Source organism: Cotesia glomerata, linkage group LG2 (genome assembly GCF_020080835.1).
Source record: "Cotesia glomerata isolate CgM1 linkage group LG2, MPM_Cglom_v2.3, whole genome shotgun sequence".
In the NCBI taxonomy this organism is placed as follows: Eukaryota; Metazoa; Arthropoda; class Insecta; order Hymenoptera; family Braconidae; genus Cotesia; species Cotesia glomerata.
Window position 1 is genome coordinate 22,383,179 of NC_058159.1, and position 12,504 is coordinate 22,395,682.

General features: G+C 29.9%; 1 long non-coding RNA gene across 1 annotated transcript; it reads right to left on the reverse strand.

The window, feature by feature from the left end:
• Nucleotides 1-2,153: 2,153 nt before the first annotated feature.
• Nucleotides 2,154-4,075, reverse strand: LOC123275522. The gene is made up of 2 exons (XR_006511700.1): nucleotides 3,955-4,075; nucleotides 2,154-2,259 (listed from the first exon to the last, which is right to left on the reverse strand). It is a non-coding gene; the product is annotated as an uncharacterized LOC123275522 (long non-coding RNA).
• Between the last annotated feature and the right edge of the window lie 8,429 nt (nucleotides 4,076-12,504).

A 12,504-nucleotide genomic window follows, 5' to 3' on the forward strand; every position in this document is an offset into this window, starting at 1 on the left:
TGTCTAGTTTCGGTTGGCTCAACAGGCATTGAAACTCACATTTTCAATGCAGGTTATATGAAAAATACATTTTTTTTTTCAATAGTAGAAATGAATATCCATTTTACTTTCACATTATAATATAGCTGGTTGATTACGATATTGGGCAAAACATTTGCATAGGCCAACTTGTAATTAAAAATTACACAAATTTTTTTAAATTTCGTCGTATCAGAGTATGATAGCTCTTTCGTTTATCAATAATCAAAAATCCGGTACGGAATGCTTTTAAAATATTCTACGGGTTTGATCTTTTATATACATGCAAAAAATTCTTTTTTTTTCTTCTTTTCATTTTATTTTTCAATTTTATCAAGAGCCTGATATTGGAAATAAATCCATTAGGTAATGGTATTAAAACGCAGGAGTGAGGACGGTAGCTGCGAACTAGACCAAGATATAACTATATATCAAGAAACTAAGGTCTCCGTTGGCTATATAAATCGAAGCCAGCTTCTTGAGACAGTTGAGACTTGGAACATTAGCATGTAATCTGCTCTTTCTCCTCTATCTCTACTGTCACCACCTTTACCTCTTCTGACTTTTCTTATATTCCTCTCTTTTTCTTTTCCTTCTCAACTTCTCAATCTACTCTACATGCTATATATTATATACTTTCACCTTTATATTTATCCTCATCCTCATTCGTATCTTCATCTTTTACTCGCATTTACTTAGCCTGTGCTCACTATCGTGCAACTACATTCTCCGTTCTTTCTTTTTCACCTCAACTCGTTTTCCTTCCCTCCTGGTGATCCTCTCTTACTCTCTGAGATTGAGACCTTTCGGGATAAAAACGAATTTTCAACGAGTTTATACTTATACTTATACTACTACAACTTAGAGCCTTGATCTTAACTCTCAGCGATGAGAGTTGCTGCTACTGGTGCTTTCTTTCCCATCCATCGTCAACCATTTTCCTTTCAAGCTTTGTGAGATCTCATTAACTGACATTATACACGTAATTATACGTCATGCTTTCATTTACATTTTCTCTTTTGCTAATTGGTCAAGGATCATTGTGATAATCATTTTAAGAAATACTTCTTACATTTATTAGTATTATTCTCTATTTTTTTTGCGATAATACTGAACCTGTTATGAAAAATGTAGACTAATATTCCTACTAAATTCGAGCTGTATTTTAGTTTTGCAGAATTAATAAAGTCAAAAATAAGAAAAAGTAAATTTGATTTTAATAAAAAAAATTTTCACAGCTTTGATAAAGCTCGAAATTTAAATTAATAATCTAAAATATTTTTTTCAAGCTTTTAAATGATAAATAAGTTTGTCACTTTTTTTAAAAAACAACAACAATAAATAAAAGTTAGAAGTTATGAAATATATAAAATGGATAGAGTATTATTAAGTATTTATTAAGTTGGTAAGAATTTTTTACTCAACTTCAAAGAGTATCAGGCATCTTCATTTTTATATAACTTTTAATCCACGAGTTAGTGTACTTTATTACACAATATTATGTCATTTTATCTCAAAGCCTTCGTTCACTATATAACAAGTAACTCGGGATCTCATTACCAACTTGAAATGCTATAAAGCGTTGAGGAATTCGTTGGATAAGAAACTGACAATCACTATCCAGATTATGAAATTCCACTCTTGAACTTTAACATTTCAATCTAATTATTATTATGTTTACATAGATGTTATTCCGTATCGAGAGCACAGTTGTGTCGTAGTGACTCTCTTTATAAGATGAAACGTCAGATTATTTATAAGAGATGAAAATTATATTTAAATTGTTTGAATTATTAGAAAAATATTTGCCTTGAAAGGAAAGGATTTAGCGATCATACGCCCTCCATTGGAGATCTTAAACACTAGCTTTGATCAAAAAATTATGTAAGGGCATATCAAGCTATAACAGAAAATTTCTTCACGGCTCATATACATTGAAAAAAAAAAAATAATTGATTCAAGACAAATTTTCTTTTCAAAATTCCACTCTTATTTCAAGATATTAAGTTATCTTAATTCAAGAAATCTACTTTTGAAAAAACAAAACTCGATGATAAAGAAAGATAAGTTCTTTACCCAAGAATTTTATGAATTCAACGGAACGCTTTGCTATTTTCAAATAAGATAACCTATACTGTACACGGAAAGCACAAGATTACACTGGATAACTTCCAGATTATACTCAGTGACATCTGTAGCGAAAAGAAATTTCAGATAGTAGCTAGTATAATCCAGATTATACTCAGCAACATCTGTAGTGAAAAAAAATTTCAGATAGTAGCTAGTATAATTCAGATTATACTGAGTGATATCTGGATCATACTCATTGTAATCTCCTATCCGAACAAAAACAGTTTCACTGTAAAAAAATCACGTCAAGTCCACGTTCATAAGACTATTAAGAGAAAAAAATTTTTTTTCTTTACAAAAAGATATAAAATAAAAATTGTTTCTTTTAATTTTTAAATTTACAACAAAATTTTTTTTAATTTCCGAAAATCACATACAACCATATCGGTTACTTGGATTTTTTAAATTTTTATTTTATATCTTTTTGTAAAGAAATAAAATTTTTTTTTCTTAATAGTCTTATGAACGTGGACTTGGCGTGATTTTTTTTACAGTGAAACTGTTTTTGTTCGGATTTCAGTATTTTTTGTAATTATAATAAAAATTGACAATTTTAATTTAATACATTTCCGGTGGCAAACTATCCCCTTTAAGAGAGGTTTATAGTTGATTTTCAAACGTGTTTTTCTCATGTATGTGATAAAATTTCGAAAAAAAAAAACGCTTCGCTCTTCGATAGATAATTAAATTATCTATCGAAGAGCGAAGTGCTTTTTTGGAAAATTTTCGTTTATTTATGCATAAAATGCGTTTTAAGATTCCATTTGTTGTACATGTATGACAGAGATACTTTCGTTTGTCCAATAGAGGGCGAGAGAGAGAAAAAATGTAAACCCTTCTTAAGCTATAGTTCATGTAAAAGTTATTCTTGCGCCGCCTGGCGTGTGTAATTGCAAGCTGTCAAATATCTTTTTTTCACTGTAGTTTCCTATCTATTATAAGATTAGCATGCATCCTTATATTATTTAGCTCTGGCCGTCCGATTTTTACATAAGAAAAAAGTTAAAATCTAAAAATCTGGGTCGCTATAGTTTGTGCTGATTATTTTTAATAATTTTAAATAGAAATTATAAAGATAATTGATAATAATCAAGTAATAAATAAAAAGCATGAACTACTATTATAAAATATCATATAAAAAAAAAATCAAAATAAATTTGAAAAAAAATTTGTAACCTCAAAAAACTGTTCTGCTTACTGTATATACACACTCGGTAGTCTGGCTTGAGAACGGAACTTGGCGCCAGACTCTATCGAGTCTGTTGATTTCCCCCAGTAAAATTTCAGATTATGCCGCGTAAGATTCCATTGGATATAATTCAATATTGTAGAATTTGGATTATACTCAGTAGAATCTTGGATGATACCCAATGATATCTGCACCATTTTCCTTCTAGCGCCTGCACGTGAAGTGCTGTTTACAATTTGTGAATTATAGTCAGTCATCCCTATATTGAACATTAGAAAAATATAATCGGTGCATTAATTAGTGTGTGAACATCTATATTTTGTGCTATGTAATAATATGTTTTATAACCGTTATAGTTATTAAAATTACAAGGTATGTAAAAATCGTGTACAAGACGTATGTTTTTACGTTTAGACTTGTAACAATAAGATCTAACCTGTTCATCGTCATATGGTAATTCTAAGTGCACAGGCGCTAGAAAAAAATCACGGAGATATCACTGGGTATAATCTAAGATTCTACTGAGTATAATCCAAATTCTACAAAATCCGAGATTATATCCAGTGGAAAATAACGCGGCATAATTTGAGATTTTACTGGGGGAAATGAGAAGTTACAGTGAGTATAATCCAGTTATCACTCAGTATGATCTCGATTATACTAGCTACTATCTGAAATTTTTTTTCACTACAGATGTCGCTGAGTATAATCTGGAATGATATCCAGTGTAATCTTGTTCTTTCCGTCCATCCAGGAATTTTTTTTCTCTGGGATTAAGGGAATTGGAAACATTGATTCAAGATATTACCGACTTTTTTCAAAAATACCAAAAATTCTTGGATTTTTTATATTTTCTGTATCAGAGAAAATCAACCTGAAATACGTTTTAGAATGGAATTAATGTTTTTTTTCAAGTTTTTTTTTTTTGATATTTCAAATGAAAAAACTTTTTCCTAAACCAAGAATATAAAATTCTTATTCCGTCAGCACTTCGATTATAAACATCTTGCTCACTCTCACTTTAGAATGATGTTATTTTTTTTTAAATGGAAACATTGAATAAAAATTTTGCTATCTTCAAATAATTTTATCTATGTTTCAAATTATAAAAATATTTGACAGTTTCATTCTAAATAGAGTCTGAAAAAAAAATATTTTTTTGCGCTCCTTTAGAGAAGTGTGAGCTTTTTGCTCATTACTGAACTAAAGCATCAGTTCAAAAATCGCATGTTCGGTCTTTGTCAATTTCACTCAGATTTTTTTGGCAATTTACGGCAGCTTGTAAAGTATCAGCACAGAGCATGAGCAAATAGCTCATCATGGGAGTAAAGATTACCAAAAAGTTAAAGGAAGTGCTAACCGGTTTAAAGGTAAATGAAATTATTCTTAGCATTCAAGAATTGTGTTTGAGAATAAGAGTTTCGAGACTGAAAATTTTCGAATCAAGACGATGTCGTTGAACTGAATCAAGTTTTCTTTAAAATCATTTTTTTGCTCGACGGACAGAAAGCGTCAACTTTCGGCCCGCTGCGCTGAACGAAAGTGCCGCTTTCTGCCTTCGTCGAGCAAAAAAATAGTATACACTCCACGGGAAGTAAATAAGAAAGCCTCAGATCACATGTTTGTCAACCTCGGCTTCGCCTCGGCCGACAATTACATGTGATCTGAGACATTTCTTACTTTACTTCCCTAGGTGTGTAATATACTATTTGTCGATCATGAATATTTCTCTATAATCAAATAGAATTTTATCAGTGCGTTTTTAAAGAATTTTTTACTGTTAATTCTATTTTTTGAAAACTAAAAATAATATCGATTGGTTTAAAATTTTTGAATCTTTTTTTTTCTTATTTCATTACCTTTGTCAGAACGAAAAAAAAAACATGATGTTTCATCAAAAATTATTCATTCACTACAAACATTTTCTAATAATTATCTTTGTTAGACATTTAGAACCAGCTGATAAAAAAATTTCTCAAATAGCTTGCTTTCATTTTTTGTTCTATTGAATTGAATTCATGTATAAAAACTAAACATAGACCATAGGTAAAATCTATAATATCTATAAATGTCTGAAAATGCAATTTTGTTGAATATTTTTTATGCAAAGTAATTGCTATTGAAAATGGCATTTTAAACTCAGTCAAGTGAAGAGAACAGCCCGAAGCAGATATGAAATTATTTATATTTATGTATATGTATATATATTTATATATAGGTAGGTCTTTTAGGCCGAAAGGAATGTCCTGGCGACGTCTATTCGTGTTCGCCAAAAAGCAATATCTTAAAACACAAGGACTGGCTTTGATCCAAAACAGAGCCACGCGTGCTTGTGTGGATGTTTTTTTCCTCATTTATTTTTCTTTCTTTTCTCTATTTTTATTTTTATTTTTCTCTTTCTACATTTGTTTTTATTTATTTTTTTGCTTTTCGTTTCTTTCTTTTTTAGCTTTTTATTTCCGTTCAAACTCTCAGCTATAGTTGTCTCCCTTCAAGTCGTTCGTTTCTTTTGTTGCGACCTCCGGACTCGCGGTTATTTCACAAAAGACACGGCAAAGTCAAAAAACGTAAATTGAAAATCCCTGGGTATTGTCGAAAAATATAAAACCTAATAAATGAAAACTAAATGATTACTGCCACAAATATGTAAATAACCGCTGGTTTTTCGGGTTTTATTAAAAACTATCGGTTCCGCAGATTTCAGATAATTCAAACTCAAAGAAAAAAAAATATCGTTCTTCCGTTCCATGTTAAAAAGACAAAACTGTGGTATTTATTTTTGCAGAAATATTAAGTCGTAACAATGTCGAATGGAAGAAAACGTAAACTTCATAAAATTTTTACGCTTGAGTGGTAACAAAAAAATGACAATAAAGTAACAAAATATAAAATAAGAAACAATTTGATAAAGAATTTAATTGCAAACATTTTACTTTTAATATTTTTATTCATTTGATGCAAAACGACATTTAATTATGACGTACAGTAAAAAAAAGAAATTCATTTTGTAACGCTGTATTATTTTAATTGCGAATGTTACAATTATTTTGTTGCTATACTTTGAAGTGCGCTCTCTACTTACTGTAATTCAAAAACGTTCAATAATGTCAAACAGATGGAAATTTTTTCATAAATCATCAAATTTTTCAAATTTAATTCAATTCAAATTAAAATTCTGACTATACAAAAATTCATTTCGTTTATAATAGTGATGAAAAAATGTTAAGGATAAGGATATTGAGGGTAAAGATATGGGGAAAGACATAAATAGATACCGTTTTTACACGTACTACCCTTATATCTAGCTATTCGTACGTTCAGTGTGCGTCTCATCAGTGACTTGGGTTTGCTCACACTTAATGAGTTTTACCTTTTACTGCTACTCCGTACTTCCCATCAGAGTTATGAGACCAAGGCTTTTTCTACTCGTCCTGGAGGCTTCTTTTTCATTTTCTCTTTTTTTTTTTTCTTTCAATTAACGAAGACTCTAAATGAGATATCTAAAAAATTAAGAAAAAAAAACTATGCCAATTTTATTTAGGTTTTTGTTTTATTTTGTCCGCGGATATACACTGTAAAAAATCCGGAGTGAATCGGGAGTGAAATTCACTCCCATTTCACTCCTATCACTCGGAGTTCCGGAGTGAAGTAATTAATCACTCCGCGTAGGGAGTGAATCCGGAGTTTTTATTTGCCGAGTGATTTCGGAGTGATTTCGAATTTCACTCCGAAAAACATCCGCGTTAGGAGTTTTTAAAATAAACAATATAAGGATGAATTTTTGTTCTACAAAAAAATCTCAAAATTAATCTTTATATATATATATATTTCTTCTGTGCGTGTGTTTGTCACTGAACTCCTCCTAAACGGCAGGACCGATTTTAATGAAATTTTTTGTGTGTCTTCCGGTGGATTCCAAAATGGTTTAGATTCACAATTCAGTCCACGAGAAAATGTTTATTTAATAGATTTTTTATTTATAAATTGTTGTTGATCTTGACTACCCACATGCACTTTTCATATATTTTATAAATATTATAAGATATATGAAAAAATTCATGTGGGTACTCAAATGAAAGGTCTCGATGAGTATAAAATCATAATGGACTTATATTTATGAAAATGTTAATAATTAACGAATAATAATGTATTTTGTTAACTAATGATGTTTTTAACGATATAAGCTCATTCTGATGTTACACTCATCAAGAGCTTTCATTTGAGTACCCACATGCATTTTTGATATATTTTTCATATATAAATATATAAAATATATGAAAAATTGATGTGGGTACTCAAATGAAAGGTCTTGATGAGTGCAACATCAGGATGAGCTTATATCTTTAAAAATATCATTAGTTGACAAGATACAATGTCATTTCTTAATTATTGAAGTTTTGAAAGATATAAGCTCACCCCGATGTTACACTCATCGAGTTCTTTAATTTGAGTACCCACATAACATTTTTTATATATTTTATATATATGTTATTTGTGAAATATATAAATATATAAAATATATCAAAAATGCATGTGGGTACTCAAATGAAAGCTCTTGATGAGTATAAAATCAGAATGGGCTTATATTTACGAAAATGTTAATTATTGAAGAATGCCCATTGCATATTGTTAACTAATGATGTTTTTAACTATACAAGCTCATTCTTAAAATTTCTAAATTTAAGACGTGTGTACATGATAACGTCTGTCGGGTCCGCTAGTATATATATATATATCTACATATTTTTTTTGACAATTTTTAATTATAATTAATTTATAAAAAGAAATAAATAAAAACATTATAATAATAATTAAAATGAAATATTATTAAAAATAATAAATTAAATTTTTAATAATTAAATATAAAAAGGGTTTATAAAAATATTTTCTCTACAAAAATTTATTTATTTTTAAATTCATTTATTTTGGGAGTGAATGCGGAGTGAATTTTATTATTAATAAAAATTAACTCCTCGGAGTAAATATCACTCCCGCTGGGAGTGAATCCATTGAAAATCATTCACTCTTCATTCACTCCGCGTTCACTCCGCAAATTTTTTACAATGTATGAATTCAACATAGTAAAAAAGCTTGGTAAATCTCGTCTCCTTATAAAACAAGTGCTTAAAATATATGTGTTTAGATAAACCAAACTTTTTTTTATATCATTTAGTTTTAAAAATAATTTTTTTAGAAATTTCCATGACAAAATTTTCCGATTTGACCTGACATGGCATACTATGTCCATATGTGTCATGATATTATTTTCGGTATGTACATATATGCCTATGTCGGGTCATATATGCTCAGATATTTTTATATATAATATTTCGACCAAAAGTAGTGTTGAAAATCTCCAACGGAGTGCGTAAGATCGCTCAATCGTCTCCTTCTAAGAGAGTTTAGTTTAGTTCTAAAATAAAAATCCATTTTTTCTCTCTCCTAAGGTAACTATCTGAAATTGATTGTTAGTTTAATCAACTGCTAAACCAATTTTTGTTTAATGAGAATTGTTAATTAATAAACGTATTTTTGAAAAAAATTTGAAAATGATAATAAACTGTTTTTTTTATCCTCGTATATAGTCTTACATGACTATATCAAATAATTTTTTTCATGAAAATTTACATGCTGTAAAAACTATAAATATAAATTGTTTCGTCAAAGCAGAATATTCTGAATTGGAAGATGATAATTGAATTAACGCCCTAATGATATGTATATTTAGAGATAATTGTTTGATTAATCAATTGAGTTGAATTTAATGATCAGCGCCCGTAATCGATTGATTTGATGATAAAATTACAACGTTTGCAGAGTCATTATCCAACCGTCTGTGTATTTTGTATGGATAGATTCCAGCTACACATACGTATACACTTAGATACACACAGTGTATATAAATACAAGAAGGTATGGAGACAAGAGTGAATGCAAGTGCTTTCTTGTGAATCTAATTAACGGAGAAATGGTCGGTAGTTATATGCACAACCGTATAATAGTGCAGGAGTTTCTTGATTAGGACATGGTTCAGTTGTATTCGTCTTTTGCCTCCACTACTTCTTCCTCTCCTTTGGCTGTTCCGCTTAACATGTAGGTTATATAATATCTGCGTCTATTTTCCAGTTCTCTGCAGCAAGCTGCAACTTTGTTTCGAGCCACCTTATGTTTTTCATTATTAATTCCGCATATGGCAGTTTCCTTTAATTACACCTCGGGCTGTATGAGCATAACCTGATGACGCCCTAGTATTTTCATACAGACATTACATTCCATCCAACTCCACACACTTTATGAAAGCATAATTTATTTTCATATATATGACATTTTAACAAATTATATACATTTTAGTTTATTATATTCACGCACTCGACACTCAACACACATTAACCTACTCGCAAATCACTATTTATACTACTGGATACATTTATTTCTATGCAATTAAAACACATTCGCTTTTTAATGTTTGCTTTCAAAATGATATTTTTTTATAGCAAGCGTTTTTTGAATAAAAATGTATGAACATAAAACGAATGTTTTTTCTAGTATTTTAGTTGCATTAGAATCAGGATAATGTATGACATGTCTTACAAGTTTACATGCACATCGTATATTCAGTTGCTCTCAAGAGAATAAAATTTACTAAGCATCATCATACTTTTTTATAACTTAAATTATATTCTGTGGGTGGCAGCATTGAAAATATTGATGTATTTAAAATTAAAATTACAAAAAAAAATATCGAATTAAATTTTATTTAAAGACAAGGTTTTTTATTTGTAAATTTTACGATGCTACACTGTACAAAATCCGGAGTGAATCGGGAGTGAATTTCACTCCCATTTCACTCCCATCACTCGGAGTTCCGGAGTGAAGTAATTAATCACTCCGCGTAGGGAGTGAATCCGGAGTTTTTATTTGCGGAGTGATTTCGAAGTGATTTCGAATTTCACTCCGAAAAACATCCGCGTTCGTAGTTTTTAAAATAAATAAAATAAGGATGAATTTTCGTTCTACAAAAAAAATCTCAAAATTAATCTTTATATATATATTTCTTCTGTACGTGTGTTTGTCACTGAACTCCTAAACGGCTGGACCGATTTTAATGAAATTTTTTGTGTGTCTTCCGGTGGATTCCAGAATGGTTTAGATTCACAATTCAGTCCACGAGAAAATGTTTATTTAATCAATTTTTTATTTATAAATTGTTGTTGACCTTGACTACCCACATGCACTTTTCATATATTTTATAAATATCATAAGATATATGAAAAAATTCATGTGGGTACTCAAATGAAAGGTCTCGATGAGTATAAAATCATAATGGACTTATATTTATGAAAATGTTAATAATTAACGAATGATAATGTATTTTGTTAACTAATGATGATTTTAACGATATAAGCTCATTCTGATGTTACACTCATCAAGAGCTTTCATTTGAGTACCCACATGCATTTTTGATATATTTTTCATTTATACATATCTAATATATAAAATTCTCGTGTCACAATGTTCGTTCCCATACTCCTCCGAAACGGCTTGACCGATTCTCATGAAATTTTTTATGCATATTCAGTAAGCCTGAGAATCGGCTACTATCTATTTTTCTAACCTCTAAATGATAAGGGGTGTTCACCCTAAAAATTTTTTTTTATTTTTTTGATAAAATTTTTTTTTTTTATTTTTTTATTATGTGGCATCAAAAAATACATACAACTCTAAATTTGCACTTTTTTATCACCAACCCTTGCTTTTTAATAGTCATTTTCATAATTTTATCATTTTCTATCCCGCTCGATAACATCAATTATTATCACTAGGTAAGTTATCCCCTCCATGTGTTTACCGGTGTCACCCTGTAAACAGCACGGAGTAGGGATGTTACCTCTACAGTTTTCGGCTATTATTAGTGTTTATGCTTCAAGCGTAGTAGTTAAATATTTTTACTATCTCAGTGTAACTCTCATATCAAATATATTCTCGAGTAACTTTATTATTTATTTATTAATAACTAATATTATTGAATATAATTAATTATAAATAAGTAATAAAATTATTAATTTTGAGTGTAAATCGCACGATCAGTTAATTAAGTGACTTACATAACCTCTAAAATACTCAACACGTGTCACGAGTTCCCGCAAAGAAAGGCTATTGAGTTGTAAGTATAAATTATTTTTTACGTTTATTATAAAATCAAAAATTATTCTTTCTTATTTATAACGAAAATATTGTTGGGAATGGTGAAAAACGAATTCGGTGAAAGTTAAATTTTTATTACAATTGGGAAATTTTTTTTTGTGTTTACTTATAAGAGCTCTAACTTCGACAGAATTTTTTTTTTCACTATTTCTAACAATATGTATTTTCGATATAATTAAGAAACATAAAATTTTTCGCTTTCGTGAAACTATCTAATTTTTACATGTATATTTAATGTAATCAAAGATGAAATAAATGATTAATATAATAATTAAATATAATAATTAAATAATTCAATCAGTTCTACGCATGTGTGTTTTGTATTGTACAGTGAACAATGCCAACAAAACGCAAAGGGGCCAATTTGAGCCATGATACAAATAAATCTAGAAGCATTCGAAATAGAAGAGCCCAAAGAATCGAAGAACAAGTTCAGGAAGCAAATACTGGAGCGCGTGTGAGAATGGCGCAATTGCGTCAAGAACAATCAGACGATACACGAGCTGAACGCAATGTAGTCATGAGATTAGAACAACGACAATCACACCGTTTTACCGTCAATAGACGCAGAGCGAATGACCAACAACGCCAACAGGCACATCGAGCATTTGTAGCTACATCATTTCTGCGTCTAGCATTTCAGTATGAGCCCGATATTGAATATTATGCTCATTCAAAAGTAGTAATTGGTGCTATGGACAAAGAATGCCCGTATTGTCATGCTTTGAAATTCAAAAATGAACCAGCCGGGATGTGTTGCGCGTCAGGGAAGGTACAACTACCTGTAATTGAAACACCACCGGAACCATTGAACGGTTTGCTTATCGGCACAGATCCAGATTCTAACGTGTTCCTGAAGTCCATTCGAACATTCAACTCATGCTTTCAAATGACATCGTTCGGAGCAACAGAAATAGTTCAAAATACTAATGCAAATGGTCAACAATACAATTCTACATTTA